The sequence below is a fragment of the Macrobrachium nipponense genome, chromosome 8 (genome assembly GCF_015104395.2).
Source record: "Macrobrachium nipponense isolate FS-2020 chromosome 8, ASM1510439v2, whole genome shotgun sequence".
Taxonomy (NCBI): Eukaryota; Metazoa; Arthropoda; class Malacostraca; order Decapoda; family Palaemonidae; genus Macrobrachium; species Macrobrachium nipponense.
This window is the reverse complement of record NC_087203.1, coordinates 39,169,703-39,180,026: the sequence shown is the minus strand read 5'-3', so window position 1 is coordinate 39,180,026 and position 10,324 is coordinate 39,169,703. Positions and strand designations below refer to the sequence as shown.

Sequence of the window (10,324 nt, the reverse complement as noted above, 5' to 3'; positions counted from 1 at the left end):
GAATGATTATAGAATGTATGTGTAATTAAAATCCACATTTATATAGTAAACTGTGTTATTATGTAAAAGACAAAAGCAAAGACTCCTTATCAGTGTTCACGTTAAAATGGCAATTTTAACGTAAGATACCATAAGTTAAAATACAATATTTTAACGTAAAATACCATATGATAAAATTCCACATTTTAACGTAAGATATCGCACGTTAAAATACCATGTTTTAACGTAAGTTACCATACGTTAAAATACCACATTTTAACGTAAAATACCATACGTTGAAATACCATGTTTTAACGTAAAATACCATATGTTAAAATTCCACATTTTAACGTAAGATACCATACGTTAAAATTCCACATTTTAACTTAAGATACCATAAGTTAAAATCCATAAGTTAAAATATAACTTTTTAACGTAAGATACCATACGTTAAAATATCACATTTTAACGTAAAATACCATACGTTAAAATACCACATTTTAACGTAAAATACCATACATTAAAATAACACATTTTAACGTGAAATACCATACGTTAAAATATCACATTTTAATGTAAAATACCTCACGTTAAAATACCACATTTTAACTTAAAATTCCATACGTCAAAATAACACATTTTAACATAAAATACCATACGATAAAATACCATGTTTTAACGTAGAATACCATACGTTAAACTGCCATATTTTAACGTAAGATACCATAAGTTAAAATAGTCTATTTCAACGTATACACTGACGAGGGGTGTTCAGAAGTCATTGCGTTTGTATTTTTCATATAGTAATGTAGTTTACTATATAGTTGTGGATTTTTATTACACAAACTGTTTTTCACGAGATTGTGAATTTTTTAACAGTAGAACGTATTCCATAAGACATGCATAGCTATCAGGTATTAAATCATGTTCCCGAACCTTCTGCGAAATTGCGAATAAAAAAACTACTAAAATTTATTAACAATTCTTTATTTATCTTGAAGGACAGTCCAGTGCAAAGAATTGGTTTTGTGATACCCATGCAGCCGTATGGAGCACTGTACGGGGAAAGCATACCGTACAGTGGATTGAAAAGGAAACCCACCTGCCATGGAGGAATAACTTACAATTGCCCGGGAAGGGGAAACATGCCATCCAGTTGCAAGCTGTGTAGACTGAAGAGAAACATCTCCCTACATCCCGTAGGGGAGTAGTGCCGTCATTGCACTTCACGCACGGTACACTGTAGGCATTACTTACGGTTCATTGCAGCATCCCTTCGGCCCCTTGGTGCAACCCCTTTCATTCCTTTTACTGTGCTTACTTTCCTATTCTCTTTCTTCCATCTTACTTTCCACCCTCTCCCAACAATTATTTTTTTATAATGTAGCTGAGGTTTTCCTCCTGTTACATCTTTGTAACCTTTTACTTTCAATTTTCCTTTCAGATCTGAATTACTTCGTAGGCCCCAGTGCTTGGCCTTCTGCCTAAATGTATATTCTTTTCTATTCTATTCTATTCTATTCTATTCTATTCTATTCTATTCATCTCCCTACACAGAATGATATAGAAGTCTATGCAGTAGTATGAAGGATGGAATGGAAAAGTAATTAACTAGCCGTTAATTAAATGGAAAAGTATTAATACCTACTGTTGTTTAAAAGTATCAATGCGCACTGTTGGCTGAATAGCAAAGCAAATACCTACTGTTGAAGGAATGGAAGAATTGTTAATCTAATTTAATATAGAATAGGTCTTCCCGCAGAGTTGAATATCCAGTGGCCATTCGAGAGGAATCGGTCTTAGGTAAAGAGTAATGAAAATAACATGCATTATCAGTAATTACTCATAGTAGCAAGTCTCTTGAAATGGAGGAACACATCCACAGTTGTGTATGGGTACGTATATATGAACAGATTCCCGAAAGCTCCCAGTAGAGAAATGTATTTTTAAATATACGTACCCATGGATTGTATCTCCATAACCCATTGATGTGCCTTCAGATAGTTGTGGAAAGAAAAATATACATTGTTAACATAAAAAAAACTTTTGCAAGAAGAGATAATAAACATTCTTGTTGGGCTTGAATTAAGTTCGGTTGTGGAGTTTCAAGGAGTTACAAGGATTAGGATGTCTCAAAGACTTGTTAGTCCATCCGAGGAGACATCGTTTGCTCACTTATGTCTAGGAGCAGGTTTTACTGTTCGTTCACAGTGTCCTAATGATAGTGTCTAGCTTTCTAGCGCCTCGGTGGCGTGGTCGGTATGATGTTGGCGTACCACCACTGTGATCGCGAGTTCGATTCTCGGTCATTCCATTGAGATGTGAGGGATGTGTATTTCTGGCGATAGAAGTTCACTCTCGACGTGGTTCGGAAGTCACGTAAAGCCGTTGGTCCCGTTGCTGAATAACCACTGGTTCCATGCAACGTAAAAAACCATAAAAAAAAAAATCTAGCTTTCTTTTAAACTCTTCCACGCTGTTGCCGTTTGCAACTTCTGGTAGCAGTTTATTCCACGTGTCACATATCTTGTATGTGAAGAAGTTCCCGCATTGAGATGTGTTGTATCTCTTCAGCTATAGTTTCCATCCATTATAGAGAGAGAGGACAATAAGCTGAACTAAGAGAAACTTCTGACCGGATGTTTTTAGTGACGAATTCCTTTTTTGTTAGAGTCTGATGAAGTTCTCTAGAATAACAAAAAGAGGTTCTCTCTCTCTCTCTCTCTCTCTCTCTCTCTCTCTCTCTCTCCTCATCGGTCTCTCTCTTTGTTGATATAAATGGCAAATCATGTGCCTAGTTGTTATGCGAATGTTGAGAGAGAGAGAGAGAATCAGTGTTTATTACTCCGTCTAAACGTATACAATTAAAACGGGGATCCTCGGCTTGGTAATCTTCATGTCTGAGGGGTGAGGCCATTTCTCTCTCTCTCTCTTATCTCTCTCTCTCTCTCATGGAAGGGCCTTGACGAGTTTATCCCCCATCCCCGGTTGGGTGGAACCGATCATCAAGACACCCTCTCTCTCTCTCTCTCTCCTAATTAGTGAAATCTGTTTTCCTGGTACCGTAGAGTTTTAAGAACCTTAGTTTCATGTTTTTAAATACGTTGATGTTCAGTTGATATATCGCTTGTTTTGTCTTTCGTATTTGATTAATTGTATATTTAAATTTATCAGCAGTTCCAGTTTAATCATTAGGTTCTGTATTCACGATGTGAAAGAAAGGGCAGAGTGATTTTCATTAAGTTCATGTGTATAAGTTCTTTTGTGTATATGGATGTATGTATATATGTCTTATTATTTTTTTGTTTATCACCACCGTAGATAATTATGATTATGTTATATATAATAGTTTGATTATCAGCTATCACATGGCTGGCCCGAAGGATTGGTTTTTACTATATATATACATATATATATATATATATATATATATATATATATATATATATATATATATATATATATATTATATATATATTTATATTTATATATATTATCTTTTCTGAATTAATTTCAGTTTTTCAAAAATCTTATAATTGGATTAATTTTTTTATATATTTTGTCAATTAAATTACGTTTTTGCAAAAAAACTGTATAATTGGATTAATTGCAAATGTTGAAGTTTCTGACCAAATTTCACTGATAAATTTATTTCCAAAAACTTTATAGCCGCTGTAGCAAACAGATCCATATGAATACGCACACACTATTACTAGGGATTTGGCGCCTCCCCCCCCCCCCCCCCTCCTCCTCCTCCGCAACCCTTTGGAAAGTACAGTCAGCCAGGAAAGTTGCCGTGGCTGACTGGTACAGCACTCAACTCATGTTTTGCTAGATCTGCGGATCACTGTCACTTACTGGCCACCAGAAGGATGAAGTCATATATGTAGTAATGTATATTATATATATATATATATATCTATATATATATATATATATATATATATATATATATATATATAAAATTACTTAAACCTCTTTCTCTCAGGGTAAATAGAGTATTTACGACTTTTACGGACCATGATTTCCGAAGTATCCATCACAGCCCGATTAATTATTTTCCCACCGGAAGACAGGTAAATGTGCGTTTCTTCAGTTGCCAAAAGGAATCATGTCCAGGGTTATATTTATTTCTGCTTCTGTCTCTTCAGTCAAACTGAATCTGTACTAAAATATATTTTTATCGAGTGAGAACTTTGTATATATATATATATATATATATATATATATGATATATATATATATATATATATATATATATATATATATATATATATTACGTTCCGTTTTTCATTGTGTTGTACTCTTGACTTTTCTTTAGGTATTTAATGTAGCGTAAACCGCTCGCTCGCTCGCTATTCCTGGGTCTCTTGTTGTCGAGAAAACAAAGCCATTGGTGTCATTACAGCAGTCTAAAAATAGAACATCAGCTACCAGTAAATCAAAAGAGAGAGAGAGAGAGAGAGAGAGAGAGAGAGTTATTGGGTGGTGTGGTGGCGGCAGCAGCAGCAGCAGCAGGAGCCGAGGGGAAAGAGCAAGGGAGAAAAAGGTTAGAATTTTGGCATCTAGCGACATGTGGCATGGAGCGGGTTGCCGGGACGCCGCATTCCAGTTCGGAATATTGGCAACGTGGAGAGCGCGCGTGTCAGTGCGCTCTTGGCCGTTGTGTGTTGAAGAGGTCTCGATATCCTTCTCTCTAAAGCTCTCCTGCCCCCTTTCCCCTATCTTTACATGTCCACAACTTAAAAACTTCGGGACATATTCGAGACATTTCTCGGTAAGAGGCGGCCGGTTTTGACGGCTGTGTCCCCATGCATCGCCGTTTGAATTTGTCCTGCAATCGATTTCAATCTTTTGCCGTGATATATATATATGGAAAAGACACAGGAAAATTACCGATCTGTACGTTTTGGCCGAGTGTTTTTTTTTCTTTAAATGCCAGTTCGAGGAATGTAGTGCAGACTCGCACGTTGGTGTGGAGTTGGTTTCGAAAAAAGAAAAAAAAACAAGACTTGGACGTGTTTTGAACGTGTCCTATGCAGCTGCAACTGCGACGAACTTAGAGTACAGTGACAGCGCTCTCGTAATTAGAGCCAATGCTAATATAGTGTTGTTTGATTTTTATTGACATTGCCTTTAAAGGCAGGTTGTTGTTACAAAGGTGAGTTTGTATACGCGGACGGATCTCGCGAAGTGTGTCAAGGCGAACGCTGACTTCTTTTGTTTTTTTCTCCCTCGAACGTTTTTCTCTCTCTGTATACCATTTCGCCGTGTGAAGTGTCAGCCTGTCATTGTATAAGCTGTCATTGTAAACACTAATGAGAGAGAGAAAATAATGACCGAAGCCCAGCCTTGATGATCGCTGATTATAATTTTTCTTATTATCGGTACTGTTCCTTAGTCGTGTGATAGTGTTGGTGGTATATAATGAATGGGAGTAGGATAATGAGAGAGAGAGAGAGAGAGAGAGAGAGAGCTTGGTGATAGTGACGGGACGAATCTCCTCCGAGACACATTGATCACCTTCTCTGGTCATGCAACTTTATGAGCGAGTTATGTATTGTATATCGATTGCCTCATGTATATATACAGTGTTGTATATGGTGTCTTAGGTCAATGCGTTTTTGCATAGATGGCTCTCTCTCTCTCTCTCTCTCTCTCTCTCTCTCTCCTCGATTTTCAATGGTCTGTTGTGATTGTATGATGCACTGATGTGATTATAATGATAATATATTTTTTTTTACGAATGCCAAGGATTTTACAAAATATTGTTAAAAGTTTCGTTTCATATTGTTATCTGTTGTCACTTAGAAACGCAACATCTTTCACACAAATAAATAGATAAATGCATATATTTATTTATTTATATGAAACGCATGTGCTTTCGTTTGTTTGTAAATGTACGCCGGAAACCATTTGCATTCTCCTTTGAATGTAAATCTTCCTTTGTGTAAGCAGGATTAAAATAGCCTGAATTACAGTTTGCATTTGTAAGGACAAGAGCTTCGGTATCATAAACAAAGGAACCCCCCCCCCCTCCTCCCCTTTGACTAAACCAAAATATAAACAAAGTTTGGAAACTGAAAAGCTTAATTACTTTGTTTGAATAGCTTAATATTTGTACGTGCTCGACATTTGGACTCTCTCTCTCTCTCTCTCTCTCTTACTCTCTCTCTCTCTCTCTCTCTCTCTCTCTCTCTCAGTTGAAAAGTCTTGGATTCATTCACAAGGGACGATTAAAGAGTTCTCGTTTTAATCTCTCTCTCTCTCTCTCTCTCTCTCTCTCTCTCTCTCTCTCTTTCTGTCCTTTCCCCTAATGGGAGGCAGAGATTGATTTTGATATTAATGCAGGGGGCCAACCCTTTTGGTAATGAAGTCGACAGAGAGAGAGAGAGAGAGAGAGAGAGAGAGAGAGAGAGAGAGCCATACATAATGCGAACCTCTTTTTCTTTTATTTTTCCTCATTGAGGAGTAGTAGATGGTGTGAGGCGATAGCTCCTAGTTATGTAGTTAGCGCTAATTGCTACTAATTAGTGCTGATTACCAGGGATGTTTTAGGGGCACCAGGAAAGAGTAGAGGGACTCCAGTGTCGGCGCATCTGTCTTGTAGAGATTAGGAGCAATTAAGATATTGCTGGTAGGGGGTGGTAGGGTATAGTGGGATTTGAAGGAGGAGGAGGAGGAGGAGGAGGGGTATGGGCCAGTTGTCGGAAGGAGGTTCTCTTGTAACATGAATTTCTTTTTTCGAACTTTTTTTTTTATTGTCAGTATATATATATATATATATATATATATATATATATATATATATATATATATATTAGATATATATAATTTTATATATGTATATGTATTATGCATATATAGTATATATATATATATATATATATATATATATATATATATGTTTGTGTTTTTGAGTTTGTTTACCTGAGGTCGTTGGCCTACTCGTGCAAAAAATTTTTGGTTCGACCCGGCACGGTCGACTAACTACCAGGTATACAAATCACACCCGAGGTTGACAGTGGCGAGATGTAACGGAATGTCCTAATCGTTTCGGTTTTGCTTTGTAATGGAACTTACGTAGATCCTTGGGTGATTAATATCTTAACCACTGGACCACAATTATCTCTCGATCGCTGTATACACACACACACACACACACACAAACACACACACACACACACACACACACATATATATATATATATATATATATATATATATATATATATATATATATTACTGGTAATCTTAGGCACGAAGATATGGTAATTCAGTTGTATTCCACATAGGAAAATGGAAATAATTTATCTCAAAAAATGCCCATTGTGCCATTGGAGGACGAAACTGTTTTGCTTTTTTTTGAGATGAACCATTTTCATTTTCCTATGTAGAATACAACTGAATATATATATATATATATATATATATATATATATATATATATATATATATATATATATATATATCTGATATAATATAATATATGTGTGTGTGTATGTATGTATGTATGTATTAGCGTTATACGTTAGATAGTATCATCTATCCCATCAACCCCATTTTGAAACATTAATCGTCATCCCAGGACACAGGAACACCCATTTCAGCAAAAATGTTTCTTCTTAATCGACGGCAGTTCAAGGGATAATGGGCTTCCTTAGGCTTTGGCGAAGCCCTGATGGCAAAGGCGTTGTTTTTTTGTTGCTGTAAGACGTAGCCCAGAAATATAAATCCAGTCTTAATTTGTCTTCATGACAAGGAATTTAAATTCATTATTAATTGTTTTAATGACAAGAATTTTTACTGTTAATCACATTTTTTTTTTTCTTTGACGAGGAATTTAAAAAAATTCATTATTAAAAAAATTGTTTTAATGACAAGAATTATACAGTCAATTCCTCATTTTTTTCACGACAAGGAATTTCTAAATTCTTTTTTTTTCATTATTAATGTTTTAATGACAATAGAATTATACAGTCAATTCTCATTTTTTTTGTTTTCACAAGACAAGGATTTAAATTCATTATTAATTGTTTTAATGACAAGAATTATACAGTCAATCTCATTTTTTTCACGACAAGGAATTTAAATTCATTATTAATTGTTTTAATGACAAGAATTATACAATCTCATTTTGGTTTTCATGACAAGGAATTTAAATTCAGGATAACTAATTGTTTTAATGACAAGAATTTTACTGCCAATCTCATTTTGGTTTCACGACAAGGAATTTAAATTCTTTATTAATTGTTTTAATGACAAGAATTATACAGTCAATATCATTTTGTTTTCACTACCAGGAATTTAAATTCATTATTAATTGTTTTAATGACAAGAATTATACAATCTCATTTTGGTTTCATGACAAGGAATTTAAATTCATTATTAATTGTTTTAATGACAAGAATTATACAGTCAATCTCATTTTTTTTCACGACCAGGAATTTAAATTCATTATTAATTGTTTTAATGACAAGAATTATACTGTCAATCTCATTTTGGTTTCATGACAAGGAATTTAAATTCATTACTAATTGTTTTAATGACAAGAATTATACAGTAAATCTCATTTTGTTTTCATGACAAGGAATTTAAATTCAGTATTAATTGTTATAATGACAAGAATCATCCAGTAAATTTCATTTGGTTTTCATGACAAGAACTTTAAATTCAATCCTAATTTGTTTTCATGTCAAGGAATATAAATTCAATCTTAATTTCCTTTAATGAGCAGAAATTTAAATTCAGTCTGAATCTGCGTCCTTGACAAAAAATATAAATTCATTCTTAATTTGTTTTCAAGACAAGGAATATAAATTCAAACTAATTTGTTTTTAAGACAATGAATATGACTGCAGTCCCGATTTGACTTCACGAGAAGGAATATAAATTCAGTGCTAATTTGTTTTCCTGGTAACGAATATGAATTCAATATTAATTTGGTTTCATGACAAGGAATATAAATTCAAACTAAAGATGTTTTCAAGACAGTGAATATAAATTCAATCCTTATTTGTTGTCAAGTCAAGGGATATGAACTCAATATTAAATTTTTTATGACAAGAAATGTAATTTAATCTGAATTGGTTTTCATGACACGAAATATAAATTCAAACTTAATTTGTTTTCGGATATTGTTGTTGATCACTAAGCAATTTCAAGTATCAATTTGTTTTCATATATTGTAAATCGCTAGGCAATTTCAAGTATCTGATCTATATGATGGCCTGTATACCTAAAAAATTTGTGAAATTGCAATTAATTTTGCAGTCCGTGTTACTGGATTGAATTATCAGAATTTTGACGTATTTATCCTACAGATCATTAGTACTCGACACCTCTCTAGGACAAGATTTTGGCTTACTCGGGGAGTAACCCTACAAACAAGTTTGTTGTTGTTGTTGTTGTTCTTGTTGGGGGGTAGGAAAGCCCTTTGGAAAACCCTCAAAAGGTCTGAAAAGGGTGTTTTGCTTCGAGTCAAAGATACAGGAATTTTAAGATAGGGTATTTATGATTTATTTATTAGAATGCAAATGTAAAAAATAAGTAATGTACTTATTAAATAGTACAGAGCTATTATTTCTGATAAAAGGTAGCTTATTTATTTTAATTTTCGTTGGTGGAACACGGGCTGTTTAACCGTAGATTTTAGCACGATCCTCGAGTAAGCTGGATGTCGGATTACACCTTGTTAATACGGCGTTTGAGGTCTTTTAATATTTTTCTTCTTGTTGAAAATTGTCTAGAAGTACAGAACGTATTTTGCGTAGTGACTGGGATGTCAAACATCTGACGTATTCCCTAGCTTAGCCACAATATTCACTGCCATTAATTTGTCCCCAGGTACACGAGTAAGGGAAAGGTATTGTCAGTTATATATATTTTGGGGAGAAAGCAGATCTAAGCCAATAAAATTACTTTTATTGGCGAGGACGTAATTTCATTATCAATATGGAATAGATTATCTTAATTTTGTTATGGAAGCTGTATCCTCAGTGAGAATGACAGCTAATTATATCTCTCTCTCTCTCTCTCTCTCTCGGGCCTCTCTCTCTCTTCTCTCTCTCTCTCTCTTATATATATATATATATATAATATATATATATATATATATATATATATATATATATGTATGTATGTATAACTATAGTCTTTATATTGTCTTATCCCTACTTCCGAGGGCTTTATTCCTTTGTAAACCTCTTAAATAGTACCCCTGTTGGATTCCAGGTACATATTTTCCTTTATTATCCCTATCTGTCATTTATACGAGCTTTCTTTGTAAACTTATTTTCATATTTATATCAGTCTGCTTCGTAAAGGACGAGAAGTCGAAAGGCCT

General features: G+C 34.2%; 1 protein-coding gene across 2 annotated transcripts in view; it reads left to right on the top strand.

Moving 5' to 3' along the window:
* Positions 1-4,603: 4,603 nt before the first annotated feature.
* Positions 4,604-10,324, top strand: part of LOC135222690 (uncharacterized) — a 341,671-nt gene continuing 335,950 nt past the window's right edge. Inside the window, exon 1 of one of the 2 annotated variants that reach the window (XM_064260874.1) lies at positions 4,604-4,657. The gene's annotated coding sequence lies outside the window, so the exon portion shown is untranslated. Of the gene's footprint in view, positions 4,757-10,324 lie in introns of both variants that reach the window. The other variant, XM_064260873.1, reaches the window with a different exon arrangement.